Source organism: Pygocentrus nattereri, chromosome 8 (genome assembly GCF_015220715.1).
Source record: "Pygocentrus nattereri isolate fPygNat1 chromosome 8, fPygNat1.pri, whole genome shotgun sequence".
Lineage (NCBI taxonomy): Eukaryota > Metazoa > Chordata > Actinopteri > Characiformes > Serrasalmidae > Pygocentrus > Pygocentrus nattereri.
Window position 1 is genome coordinate 46,331,926 of NC_051218.1, and position 14,854 is coordinate 46,346,779.

At 42.0% G+C, this 14,854-nt stretch overlaps 1 protein-coding gene across 3 annotated transcripts in view; it reads left to right on the forward strand.

Moving 5' to 3' along the window:
• The window catches only part of frmpd3 (FERM and PDZ domain containing 3), a 174,416-nt gene that overhangs the window by 88,452 nt on the left and 71,110 nt on the right, over nt 1-14,854 (forward strand). For all 3 annotated transcript variants that reach the window (XM_037540658.1, XM_037540657.1, XM_037540659.1), the window contains one exon: nt 671-758. The gene's annotated coding sequence lies outside the window, so the exon portion shown is untranslated. The remainder of the gene's footprint in view (nt 1-670; nt 759-14,854) is intronic.

Here is a 14,854-nt window from a genome sequence, read left to right on the forward strand (position 1 = left end):
GTCTGAATCCAACGTGAACAGTCAGGTCCCTTTAGGTTCAACTTACAGTTTAGTTTTTAATTCTATCTCTGTTCATAAATAAAAATCTATATGACCACAGAATTGTGCACTCACTCTTGAACATACACACAAGCAGCAACCCTGGGACAAGCCCACCTTCCTTTAGACAGCATTGTCTCAGATTTGTCATTGTTTAACAGCCTTTTGATAAATGTCCAATCAAAAGAAGTGAGATTTTAGACAAAAATCCATGTAACCAAGATCCTGACGAATTCCTCCAAATACATCCCAAATAATTCTCGATAAATTCATCCTTTTGTTAACATTTTTCGATGGCTTGCCCATCTTTGCATCAGATGGTTATCAGATCTTTGGCGGACCCTGACACTTATTCAACAAACAAATTAAATTAATTTTCTGCTTGCATGTCAGAATTAACAGCGATCTGCTTGATGTGGCTGTTAAATTGAGTCTGTATTTACAAATATCAAACTTGTTGATGCCCCTGATGCATCACCTCATTATGAACCTTCTGAAAATTTGTTGCAGTACCTAATGACTGCATGCCCATCAGGTCCTGTTTGCTTCAGCTAATTAATTCCCCGGTTGCCTAGGTTTGATTCAGAAGCTTGATTTGAGGCTCTAAATTGAATCTTTTGTGTCTTCACAGCGGCCCTATCTGCGAGCGCAGAGGTGTTGTGGAAAAACATATCCAGAAAGATCTACAAGTCGCCTGCTGCCCAGATCCCAGAGAAACCGTAAGTCTTGAGAGACATCTCCTCTACTTTTGTGAGCCCTGTTGAAGAGTTGTATTGATCTGTAGCAGGAGGCAGGACGTTCATGCTTCAGCACCCCAGATTTAGTCGTTGGTCATAGCGCTGTGTTATTCAAAAGCATAAAAATTCCACTGCTTTCCATCCTCCTGTTCTACATGCTCATTTCTGCCATCACTTCCCACTTATGGTGCATTAAAAATGAGTCACACTCCTAACTGAGTGCACTGGACCAGGCCTTGAAAATTTATAGTAGCTTGCTTTTCCATGCAGAAGCTTTGTTGCTATTCTGAGGGCCAGGCCTTTTTTTTCAAAGCCAGATCAACCTCACCGTGGCCTGAGCTATTGGTGCCTGAAAGACATTCGATTGAGTCTCAACAGATGAAAAGTAGCATCAGCTCTCAAGGGGAAAACTATGTTTGCTGAGATCAGATGATTGGTGCAGTGCAGTGAATGGGACTGATCGAGCAGCATGTGGTCTTTGCTTCAGCGACCTAAAAGCCGAGGAATCTGTGTCTGTTGCTGTCGGCTGTCTCTGCATCTCCGATGCATCAAGGCCCTTTTTGCATCTCCAACCAGCCGTTGATTGCTGGCTTAAAAGGACAGATTTGTCACTTGCAGAAACAAACACCAATTCATTTCCTTCCAAATGCTCAGCGGTGGACCATTACATCCCACGGCAAGCTTTCCCCCCTCTCCAAAACAGCCAGCTGCATTTCGCTGAGGGGACTCCGTGCATAATATCTTTGAGGGAAGAGTGTACCTCAAGTACCAGTTGCGGACACCGGAGGAGTTAACGCTGTGTGATCTGCCAAACCGGCAAAGGCTCAGCACATCGGGAATGCTTTATTAGAGGTGGGACGTGGGTAGAATGCTAAAGCTGAATGGGGGAAACCACCTAGTTATCTCAGAGATGTCTACAAGTTCCCCACAAAAAAGTAAGCTTCAGTGAGAGATCCCATCTTTGAAAGACTTTCGGGTGTCACAAACAATGTAATCAAAGACTCCAGGGCATGCCCGGATGTGTTAGTGAGCTGCTTCCTGCTGAGGTTGCATTGTGACAGTTGCTGGAAGCGGATAACGGTTGGTTCTTTCGCTGAACATGAAGAATGATTTTCTTCACTAGTCCACCCACACCCTCCCAGTGATGTTCTATGAACAATTCCCCACAGATCTGCTTCATGCCAAAACGTTCAATCCACAAAACCCAGTCAAAGACGATCTTTACCCACCCGGGGAGAACATTCAAGTGATCAAAACCAACAGCGTATTCCCCCCCCGACTTCTTACGCTTCCTCTCTTTCACCCATTTCTGTTCTTGCACTTGCATGAACGTGATCTGTAATAATCAGGTAGCGGGGTCTGCGCACGACCACGGGAACAGCTGCTGCAGCACAACTCGTCAGAACGCTCTCATCTTGTGCCTTCTCTGGAGGACCAATCTCCAAAACTCTTCATGTGCCTTTTTCAGGCTGGTTCCATGCAGGTCCCAGCACAGAGGTGCGCTAAGCTTTGACATTCAGCTTCGGTTCCCCCGAGGCAGCCGTAGTCTGATGTGCTGACAGATTTCGCAGTGGCTGTGCCTGGCTCTGATGTTCTGATAAAAAAGAGGAGAGTGAGAGAAAGATGGAGAGAGAGAGCGAGTGAGCGAGCAGGAGAGATACTGCAAGGCTGAGAGGCTGTTTGGGATGTATGGAGACGAGTCCCCTCCACCCCCCACCCCCCACCCCCAGAAGTGCATTTGCACAGTAATTTGACTGCTTACGCAATGACTGGATGGCTGTTTATTGATGTGCGTTATTCCATCTCAAGCTTTCTCAGCCTTAAAAGCATTTCACTGAATTCAGCTTAATTTATGCCCGTTGCCATAGCAAATAAATAAACAAGGGTGATATATGCAACGAAACTTTCCCTTCCTTTTGGTCACAAGGACTGAAATACGGTAGCCCTGTAATTTGTGGTCTACCGGAGAGCTTCTGCTTTATAGTCACACTCAACACAACAGTGCCTAATGCTAAGCTGCCTTGGAATAATTAAATAGTCTCTGTAATGTGGAAACAGTTGAAATGAAAAAAAAGATGGATGCTGTGGTAAGTGCAGCTGCTGAGAATAGAGGAGACTAAGGGTAATGGCTGTTGCTAAATTGTGATTGTTGTTGTTTGTGACGCCTTTTCAACCTTAAAAACCTGTACTTACAGTGGAAACACTGTGTTTGGGTTTTTTTATTGCGGTGCAGTGACCAACCATTCGAGCCTATTTTTAGCTACTCTTGACTTCATGCACAATCACAGGTTCACACCAGAGTGCAAGGTAATTTAGGGCTTCTGAATCCACCCTTGAATGGCTGTCTTCACAAACACGGTCTGAGGATGTCATCGGTGGAAAATGCACACACTGGCACACCAGAGTCCCTAATGAGACAATCTGCAATAGTGGGAGATTAATTACTGCGTTTTCCTTACAAATGATAATGAATCCATTATTTACGTCTGGGCTTTTCTTTTGAGCCATCTAATCTTGCCCAGAAAATAGGGATTAGACGAAACACAGCAGAGCAGCACTGATCATGGCAGAGCTTGTTTGTGCAGTTGGGTTTATGGGTTTGCAGTGGTCGCTGGTGATCTGACAGAGGGAATGGAGCTTAAAGGGCAGGGGAAGTCATCTTTTCCCCAGGGAGAGCTTGATGTTCTGAGGTGAACCTGACCTCACTTTCCCTGCCCTCATCAAAATTAAATATGTTGGTTTATGTTCTCAGCATATTCCGAACATCCAGGCTGAATGTCCAAACCTATGTTATGCTGATCTTATTATTAGTGTTTATGAGACCAGTGAATGACATACAATACAGCATCAAGTCAGAGATCATGCTTTATTTGTTTAATTTCCTATAAAATGACCGGTAAGTACACACACACACACACACACACACACATACACACAATCTATGCCACTGATCTTTCTGGGTCACAGGGGTGCTGGAGCCCATCCCAGTGGTCATTGGGCAGAAGGCAAGAAACACCCTGGACAGGTTATCAGTCCACTGCAGGGCAGACACTCAGATTCACACCTAGGGGCAATTCAGCATGTTCAGTTAGCCTGACTGCATGTCTTTGGACTGTGGGAGGAAACTAGAGAACCTGGAGGAAACCCAAGAACACACAGGAGAACATGAAAATTCCATACAGAAAGGACCCTGGTCACCCGGCTGGGAATTCACCCCAGGCCCTCCTTGCCGTGAGGCACCATTACATACAAGTTATTCCGTTTTCAGGATATTTGTTTTGAGGAGATTAGACAGAAGACGTAATTAATTGCCTTGTATGAGAAAGCAGGACGTCAAAGCAACAGGAGTTTCCAAACAGAGTCCAAAAGATTTTAAGAATACGGGACCCCTAACAGCTGAGCAAGACCTTGTAGCCCACCAAATCTGTCACCATCAGACAAACAGCACTTATTTCATCTTTGGGCGACGGGAGAAGGTCATGGTTTACTCGCTTCAGATCTGAAAGGAATCCACAGGTATGTGTGTCCATCATTCCACACTGAGAAGACAACTCAACACTATGATAGGATGTTTAGCTGTCAAGAACCTGTGATTGAGAAATGAAAATAGAAGAAAAACAATAAAATTTGCAAGTCAGACACATCAGTTACTGGTGTTCTCAGAACAATGGACTACCCCAGAGTACAGATTAACATCACTGAATGTGTTTGGGATTACTTAGATTACAAGCAGAAACACTGTAGATTGAATTTTGGAGGTGGAAAAATATCCCTATAGATAGACTGAAAGGAAATCTTCCAAACAGAATGGACATACATTTGACTATCTATCTATATAATATATTATATATATATATATATATATATATATATATACACACACACACACACACACACACACACACACACAGTGTGACATTCATCTGATTTCAAAGCATCATATAAATATATATATACCACCGTGAGGCGCCGAGGAACCAATCACACTCCAACTGTAAGAGGAGGTCATAGAGTTTCTGACCAGCTCCTTCAGTCTGAGAGGAGCTGAGACCCCTGAGCAGAACGTTCTGCGTTCTCCACGTCAATCAGAGTGAATCCGTCAGAACTGAGCAGCGGGATTTTCATCAGCAGTGAAGCTCCAGCAGCTCAGAGCGTTCGGCGCTGGTTCCACAGCACTGGATGATCTCCGAAATCCCACTGAAAGAGCCGTGAGAGCAGCAACGCCCGACACGCTCAGTCCAGTCTGGGATGAGTTTGACTGTGGCGTTGATGTCGTCCGTCCAGCTGGAGGAGGTTCAGACTGAGACCTTGTAGAACTACATAATAAACTTTATGCTCATTTACACCGTTTACAGCTCACTGCACTGATCTGGGATGATTTACAGTGAATCACCCTGTGTTTGTATATATATTTTACATACATACACACACACACACACACACACACACACACACACACACACACACACACAGAAAGTTCTGTTTACTTTTCTGTTAGATACGTTTTCAGCTTTTGTCAGGACTTGCCTTCCCCTCCATCATCTTGAAAGCTAGTACCTTGAATACAACTTGACATTTGATGTGGTGCATTTTCAGTACATCACAGTTATTGAATAGTTACGTCTGCAGGCTGGACTACCACAGTCAGTCATTTTGCTCCATGGATCTTTCATCTGGCCTTTGAATCAGGTCTTACACGAGTACAGACAGAAAAGAACCGTATCTAGATTGACAGGAGAGAAAAAGACTCCTGTTTCACTCAGACACCAACTTCTCACACTCATTTGATGTTCCTCTGCATCAAAGACATGTTGTAAAGCATCGACATGAACATCCATCGAAGGCTCTGCGATCTGCAGGAGAACAAGCTGTTGCTAGAAACAGTGTGGATCCAAGCGTGTTAACATCCAGCATAGTTCTCTCAGAATAAAAGTGAGGTATTAACTCATTTAGTCAGGTCTGAGGCCCGTTTGCAGAGGCTCTGTTAAGTAACCAGTATCAGCCAATGCAGAGAGCTCAAACTGAGAGCTGGAATGTGATGTGCAGTCACAGCTGGATGACAGAACCATCCAAAATGTATGAGTTTTATAAACAGAGCTGTTGTTAGAGAAACAGTGATGGAGGATGTTTCTCAGTGTTTCCCAACCCCAACGATGAGGCTGCCATGCAATATATTGCTGTGTTTTCACCACTCTAGCACACCTGATTCAGCTCATTATCCTTCATGAAATGAGTGTTAAGCCCTCTTTGAGCTGGATTAGTTTTCCCAGAGGAGGTTCTGAAAGGTAATCTGTAAAGGATTTGACCAGCTCATTCTATGTCTGTGTAATTTCCCTCCAAATGACCAATAGCCTGTGCTGAGATGTTATAAACTGGATGTTCACAACAGCTCGATAACAGTAACACAGCCGTGTCAATAATTAGGTTCTCATTAACGTGAAGTTGAATCTAAGAGGGCTACTACTGCTAAGGGGGCTCCAGCTTTACGTATTATTTGTGTCACTTATCAGGCACTATACATATTGCATATTCATACTGGCTTAAAATTATAGACCCGGTCAGACATTACAGTATGGCTCCAGTTAAAACTAATCCAGCTTGAAAAAGTCTTCAAAGCGGATTTGTTTTTTCAGAATGTCCTCATAATTAAAGTATCACTATGAAACCAAAGTCATTCAGAGTGGTTTGATGTGAAATACCCCACTCTGGAGAAACTCAGCGAGTCAGAATTCACAGCGGTAACGACAGATGTCTGAAGCGTTTAATGCCTCTAAAAAAATTTCATTCATAAAATAGTTACAAATCAGTTGCCCGAGGCCTGAGACGTGGTTTGATGATAGTTTAAGAAAAATGTTTAAATCAAGTTTATGATGATGAAAACATTTCCCAAAACATTTGGCTTTTTTTTTCAGATTTCAACATTTTACCATTATCAACATTACATGTTAAAGTGTTTAGGTTCACTGGTGATTTTGGATGGTAATAAAATGTGTGTGATAAGTTAAGTGATACTTTTTTAATCCCACAAACGGGGAAATTCCACCTCCTACAAGTGTGTGAATACACACACACTTGTCCGGAGCGGTCAGTAGCCCTATCCATGGTTAGAGCAGTTGGGGGTTAGGTGTCTTGCTCAAGGACACCTCAGTCATGGACTGTCAGTACTGGGGATCGAACCGGCGGCCTTCCGGTCACAGGTCCAGTTCCCTAACCTCCAGCCCACGACTGTCGCCAATCAGAAAGAAATCAGTATCGCTACGTTTCTATTGCAATACACCATCAAACCACTCTGAATGACTTCGTTTACATCCCGTTTGAATTGTATGGCATTTTAGACACAATGTGGAATTCAAGTCATAGAAAATTCAAATGCAGTGTCCCCAGAACTGACATGATGACCCACATTACGGTCAGGAGGCCAATGATAGAAATTCAGAAGCTCTGAACTATTTACCCTCCATCAGTGCTGGGTGATATTTCTTCTATACCGGTATGCCAGTACTGGTGTCACACCATTATATTATTTAGTACTCAATATTTTCAGTTTCACAGATATTAAGGCAACAAAGGAATAAATCATTGTATCTTTCTTTCCGCGAGTGTTTACTGAGTGGTTAATATTAACAATACAGTCTAAGGTTCCCTGTGGGTGTAAATTTACAAGCAGAACTGAATAAAACATTCCAAACTAAAGGAGCTATTCAAGAAATTCTTTTAGCATCAAAAACTCATTAACTCTATCATATTTATTAAATGAAGACTTAAATATCATCTGATCAGCCTACCCACCATCTGCCTGTTAAAACACAACAGCTAAACACCGCAGAGCAGCGCTTTTGAGAATATTTGTGCACTTGGTGTTACATGTTTTTACAAGCTTTCAAGAACAGTTTGCTAAAGATATCAAGATCTCTTTTCTTTTACCTGTAGTTATGATTTAAAATGAGCCGCTGTGAACAAGCAGGTTGTGTGTGGGAAGTAAGTAGTTCTGAAGGCAGATCCAGTCCAACATTACCTCAACCTGTCTATTCTAACATCACTGTGGGAACTGCATGACGTGGTAGCATGGAAAGAGGCGTAATACATATGTATGAGACAGAGAGAGACACAGACAGAGAGAGAGAGACAGAGAGCGAGCGAGAAAGAGAGAGACACACAGAGAGAGAGAGCGAGCGAGAAAGAGAGAGACACACAGAGAGAGAGAGAGAGAGAGAGAGACAGAGAGCGAGCGAGAAAGAGAGAGACACACAGAGAGAGAGAGAGAGAGCGAGCGAGAAAGAGAGAGAGAGCGAGAAAGAGAGAGACACACAGAGAGAGAGAGAGCGAGAAAGAGAGAGACACAGAGAGAGAGAGAGAGAGAGAGAGCGAGAAAGAGAGAGACACACAGAGAGAGAGAGAGAGACAGAGAGCGAGCGAGAAAGAGAGACAGAGAGCGAGAGAGAGAGACACAGACAGAGACAGAGAGCGAGAGAGAGAGACAGAGAGCGAGAGAGAGAGACACAGACAGAGACCGAGAGAGAGAGACAGAGAGAGAGAGAGAGAGAGAGACACAGACAGAGACCGAGAGAGAGAGACAGAGAGAGAGAGAGAGACACAGACAGAGAGCGAGAGAGAGAGACACAGACAGAGAGCGAGCGAGAGAGAGAGACACAGACAGAGAGCGAGCGAGAGAGAGAGACACAGACAGAGAGAGAGAGAGCGAGCGAGCGAGAAAGAGAGACAGAGAGCGAGAGAGAGAGAGAGAGAGAGAGAGAGAGAGAGAGAGAGAGAGAGAGACAGAGAGAGAGAGAGTCTTGGTGGAGGCTGTTATAGCGTCAAGTGGTGGTAACATATAAAAACATGCCCAAGGTTTTGGAAAGGGATGTCAAGTGATGGTCAGGTGTCCATATAATTATGGCCATACAGTGAAATGACAATTGAACAAGCATTAAGTTCACAGTACTAAGCCAAGTTAAGTCGGACATTTCCTCTTTTCTTTGAGTGTAGCCTCTGGCCCTGTGCACCTGCTCTGTGGCAGCGAGCGTCGTGAAAATTCCTACTTAATTAAAATGAAATGCAAAGTTTAGTGGGGCCAGTAGCAGTATGGCCAGGAGACAGGGCCACGATGTAGTGTAGGTTCTCCACAGCAGTAGAGAAGCCATGGCCATAGATGCCTTTGGCAGCTTTTTCACAAAGCACTGGACAGACTCCAGTATTTGACTTCCAGACCAGCAGCGAAGCCATGGGGGTAACACGATCTCCTCATTTCAGTTTCGTGTTTTTTGCAAACACAAAAACAAATTCATACAAACCTGGTTAAGGCTTTGCACCATCTACACCAGATGTTCAGAGAAATGAATTATTCAACAGGTAAAAAAAGGCTCTAAGCCGTTCATGCTTCATAGCTTCATAGCTTCATAGCTTCATAGTATATTCTGCTGCCGACGCCAGCAAGACAGTTTCCTCCGCTGTGTGTTTATATATATATATATATATATATACATATACACACACACACACACACACACACACACACACATAGGGTGAGACAAAAGTAACAGGACAGTTTTTATTTTATTTTTTATTTTATTATCGGCTTTTATCTCTGGGGTCATCTCAAACAAATTGTGTATGCTGAGTAAATCTGCAACAAACACCACCTTCAGCACCGCATCGTGGAGGCTTGTGACTTTGACTTACCCTGTATATATATATATAGCTCCAAAATAGGAAGGAAATAACATGGTTATCTTTAAATGAAGGTTTATGTAAAGACATTTTATTACAAGTGATTTTAAAATGCTAATAAAAATAAAAAATAATAAAAATAAATGGAGATACATGGTTTTCTTTGGACAGTGATTAGTGTGTGTGTGTGTGTGTGTGTGTGTGTGTGTGTGTGTGTGTGTGTGTGTGTGTGTGTTTAAAGTGATTTCCTCAGATTTTTCATTGCTGTCTTGAAATTCTGGATGTTGTATTTACTCGTTTACACCAGCTGGTCTTTACATTCTGTGAATGTTTTAGTAATAAATCAACCAAGAAGCCAATTTCATTTGATTTCCAGTCAAAATCTTTTTTTGTGCGTCAGGGAAAATAGCTTCATTTATCTTTATCTGCAGGGATGTTTTTCCACCCTTCCAAAGTTCATTCTTAGAAGTTGGCTGCATTTTCTGCTTCTCCCGATCCAAATATTCCCACCACCTTCAACAATACTGATGGGACTCTGGGGTGGTTAACACCAGTAAGGCTTCATTTCATTTACAAATCTTCTTCTTTTTCACCTTTTTCTTTAAAAAGCATCTTGACAGCTGCACATACGTCTAGGCTCTCAGTGGACTGAACTGCGGACTTTTCCCGATCTGAAGTGAGAGGGGAGCTTGATTTTCTTCCGTCAGTGCTGTTTATTAGATGGTGAAAGTTTTGGAGCTCTTGCCAGGCTGAGTCTCATTTTCTCCATATCTTTTCCTTAATATTTAACTTTAGCTCCAAGTTTTGGAAACTGCCGTTTCATTTTTAGCTTTTTTTCTCTCTGATCTTCCTCTCCTTATTCAGGTAGATTATTTTATATCCAGCCTGCTGATTGGGTTGCATTGGAGCCCCACGCAAGACTCCCAGATGTTCAGAAATGTCTGTGGTTATTAGGCAGGACAGCCTAAAGCAGTTTCCAGCTTCAGTGCAGAAAAGAACACAATGTCATGGGGTTTAATCACTGGCCATAAACAGATGGCAGCTTGGTTACTGATTGACGTTGCTGAAAACTGAAGCCATTACCTCTGACTAGTGAGCCAGTGTGGCTTGAGAGTTCCACGTGACACATCTAACCTGAAACTGACACAGTGAGGACCGTGTCAGACGATCCGCTGGCTGACAGCGGAACTCGGAGCAAGACGGAGTTTGACAGCGAGAGATACTTCAGGGTCTCTGCTCTGTTGATCCATGCAGGCATTCAGTTTATCCAGAGGGCTTCCAGTAAGCTCACTGGATGAAATATGCAACCTTTCCGTCTTGTTTCTGGGGAAGTTTCTGGAAATGTTTTTGACTTCTACACCACAGAACGTCTGTTCCCAAAGCCAGAATAAGGCAGGGATCAAAACCAGTTCCTATTTTTTTTTTTTTTTTTTTAGAGATTTTTCTTCTGTCAATAACAAAACTGCCTGCTTCTTGACTGCGGAAGTTTTTCATTTTACTTTATTGCTTTGTCACTGAGGAGATTCAGAAACCACCTAATGCATATTGTTGAAATGCCATTGTTGAAAGTGACGTGAATCGTCAGCATCTGTGCATCAGCGGTGATGAGGATGTTGACAGCACACAGAGATCATATTTATTTTGAGAGGTATTTGCATTTTTCTCCTCTGCATTACCTGATAACCTGGGCTTCTCAGTAGATCTGTCCCACAAAGAAAACGTCCCATGTCCTATTGTTACTGGCATGTTCACCAGACTCAGTCCAGGCCACCTGGTAGCATCTACAGCACTTGTGCCATCAGACTAAGAAGCTCAGAGGAAAATGTAGAAGCACACAGGAGTAATTCTGAAAAAATACATATTTTAAAATAATCTGGCTTTACTTGGTGCTCACTGGACATATACCACACTGGACATATACCCATTTGAGAAAAGACCATATGAAAAGGCCAGTTTCAGTTAAATTGATTCACATTTACACGTCGCTGCTGTTGGAAGAACCTCGTGTCTCCATTTTTGACGTTTTCAGTTTTTAGACATAATTTGAAAATACTTGTTACCCTTTATGTTGTATGGAAATTTCACGATGAACAGATTAAAAGAAATGACTTGGAAAAAATTCCGGTTCCAATGACTTACATTATATGTACAGTTGTTTTTCTAAGTATGAGGTTTTAATCCGAAAACAGTGATATTTCATTCAGGCTCATGTAGGAATTATGTCAGACTTTTGCTTTTGGTACTAAAAACAAAAGAGCGGGAAAACGTTGAATTAATTTAATTGGCCCATTTAATTAATAACATGCATCCTCACTCGCACTTGCAAGCAGCATCATATCCCATAAAGTTCTCCACGTTTTAGTTTGAATTTTTGTTATTTTTTAAATGAATAATGTACACTGACCATCTGTTTTACAAGAAAATAGCAAAAGAATGTACCTACACTCAATTATACGCTTATGTGACTGGCAAATGACGCAGGTCATATTTTAAAACTTCCTTGGTGTCATTATTTATAGTCCGTACCCTGTTCTGCTCAGAGGTGCTGCGGAGAGTAAACACCATCGATCCTGCTCTTTTATTCATGTTCTTATTTTGTACTTTCAAAGCCACGGCTTCTCAGCAAAGTCATCCTGGTCTAAATATTTAAGTAAATAAGTCGACTACTAAGTACATGCTACAGAATCCAACGTAGTAGAACCGTATAATGATCAGCACGTTCCTTCGTTTCCTTTAGAAAGAAAGAGAAGAGAAGCCTTTTATTTTTGCTTGGTATGTTCAGCCATCTGCACAGTTATGCAGCGAGAGTATAGCAGCTTTGTATGTACAGAATTAAGCACAGTGAGGAATTATTCATTAAAAATAATCATAATTCATCAAAAAGCAGTATGTTAACGTTTTATGTTATTTGCTGTGTTCTGCTAAATTCTGCAGCTCGGCATTGCAGCACTACAGGACCGCTGCACGGCATTTCACTCTCTATAGTGCATAATATCAACAAAAGATTCAGGGAATTTGGAGAAAATCTCACGCAACCGATTGCCCATGACCTCACACATGACCACATGATTTCACAACATGCACTCAGAAATACTTAAATAATAAAAACACTTGATCACCGCATCCACAAATGTTTTTAGTTAAGAGTTAGTTAAGATCCGACTACACTTCGGAAAACACTGCCAACTTCTCTGGGTTCAAGCTCACCTGAAACCAGCTGATATAGTGGAAATGTGTATTATGGTCAACATTTCAGATACTTGAGAGAAATAATGGACCTTGTCTCCTCCTGACATAGACCATCCAAAATGTTACCAGTGTAAAGTTCAAAAGCCAGGGTCTGTCATGGTGTGGTGGTGTATTAGAGCCTATGATATGAATAACTTGCACACCTGTGAGGGCACCGTTAACACTGAAAGACATAGGCTGTCTTCTAGACCAGAGGTTCACAACCTTTTTTAACTGACCACAAAAGCTTCCACAGCCCACAAGGTTTTACCAACCAGATGATCTAAAATGCAAATGAATATAATACAATAATCAATGTAGCCTCTCACTTTTGCTTGATTATATAATATAACCAAATCAAACATTAATAAATTAATACAAAATAATGAAATAAAAAAAATATTTTCTAACTAATCTAATGAGTTATCTGATGTAGTTGGGAAGCTACAAGAACTGGATGACATGCTGACGAAGTGAAAATTGCAATAGAGACTGGCCCAGTTCAAAGGATTTAGATACAGGATTGTTTCGTTTACAGACCCTTTTCTCCTGTTCTTGGACACAAGTAGCCTAAAGGCCTTTACACTGGACATTATTTATTCATGTACTTCCATCATTTCCAGACGACAGTAAATTCATTTGATCATGTGTATAACTAATATCGTGCACACCAAGCATGATTTGTTTGATGAAAATGCAACATTTTATTTGCGCTGTTTGATGTTTGCAACTTTCACTGATAACAGGATTCATTTGTTCTCTGCTTTCCCATTGAGGCTGTTAGCATCTCCAAAAGCAGCTCAACAAGCATCGAGCTGTATCTGAAAGCTGTGTTGGCCACCATTATTGGCACTCTTTTCTTTTGTGTGTATATATATAAAATTTACAGGATCTTCATAAATAATGGGGACTATAGTACCAACCCTTTATCGTTGGAATATTTTAATGGATGTCTGAAGATACTAAATGAAAAGTCCTGACTTTTCAGCATGTAAGAAGTGATTTTAAAGAAGAGAAACGGCGTTTCATGGACAGTATTAATGGCAACCAGTCCTAATATTTTGTTGCATGCCTTCGAGCAGTAATGATAACATTCTTGCACCTGCCTGCTGGGAGTTTCTCACTCCTTTCCTCCTCTGCAAACCTTTCAAGCTCTTAGATGTTTGCAGGGTGTCTCTTCCCTTCTGCAGCTTTCGGCTCTCTAAGATTTTCACTGGGGTTGGGATCAGGATTCACTGCTGGCCAGTTTAAAACACTCCACTTCTTTTTTCCCAACTGTTCGGTTTTGGTTTCTGATGTGTGGTTCTTTATCGTGCTGGGGGACCCATGATCCCCAACTGAAACTTTTCTAAAACACACTAGGCAGGCCATTCTGCTCTAAATGCTTTGGTAATATTCCAGTTTCATTATTTCTTCATTTCGGTTGAGGCCTCCAGCACCGGAGGCAGCAAAGCAGCACCCAATGTTATGGATCCACCACCTTGTTTGACTGTAGGCTTCATTTCATATTAACAAAATCACTGGTCTGCATTGCCAGAGCCGTACTTTTGTTTCATCAGTTCACAAAACATTTGCCCAAAAGGACTGCGGTTCGTCTAGGAATGCTTTGGCAAAGATCAGACATGCTTTTGAGTTTTTCCTTGGCCATCACCCATGAAGTCCTTCTTGGTTTAGTGTGTTGTGTGGCGTATGTTGTGTTACGGTTTGAAACCATCACTCCAGATTGCTCCAGCTCTGCCTTTAGCTCTTTGGATATCACACATGGCATTTTCTCCACAGTTCACACCAACCTTCAAAAACTTTCCCCACGGATTTCCCTCTTTGACCAACATCATAGGAGGTTCTTGATAGTTCCATGAACAATAAACGTCTTAATTACATTACACACTGTTGAAACAGGGATGGCAAACGCTCTGGAGATGTACCCCTTGAAAAGGAATCAGGGAAAGTAAAGTGGCACTAAACCCATCATTCATTGGTTAATTCAAGTCATGTGAGCCCCCGGGTGACTAATTTCTAGTTCATCACAGGTGAGTCTAATCTGAATGGAATTCATCAACAGGGTGCCAGTGATAGTGTCATATCCATGTTTATGCTTTTTTACAGTTTTACTCTTGTGCATTGCAGTTGTGGACTGAACAGGAGCTCATGGTGAGCAAAGATGTTTCACAACTCTCTTTTGT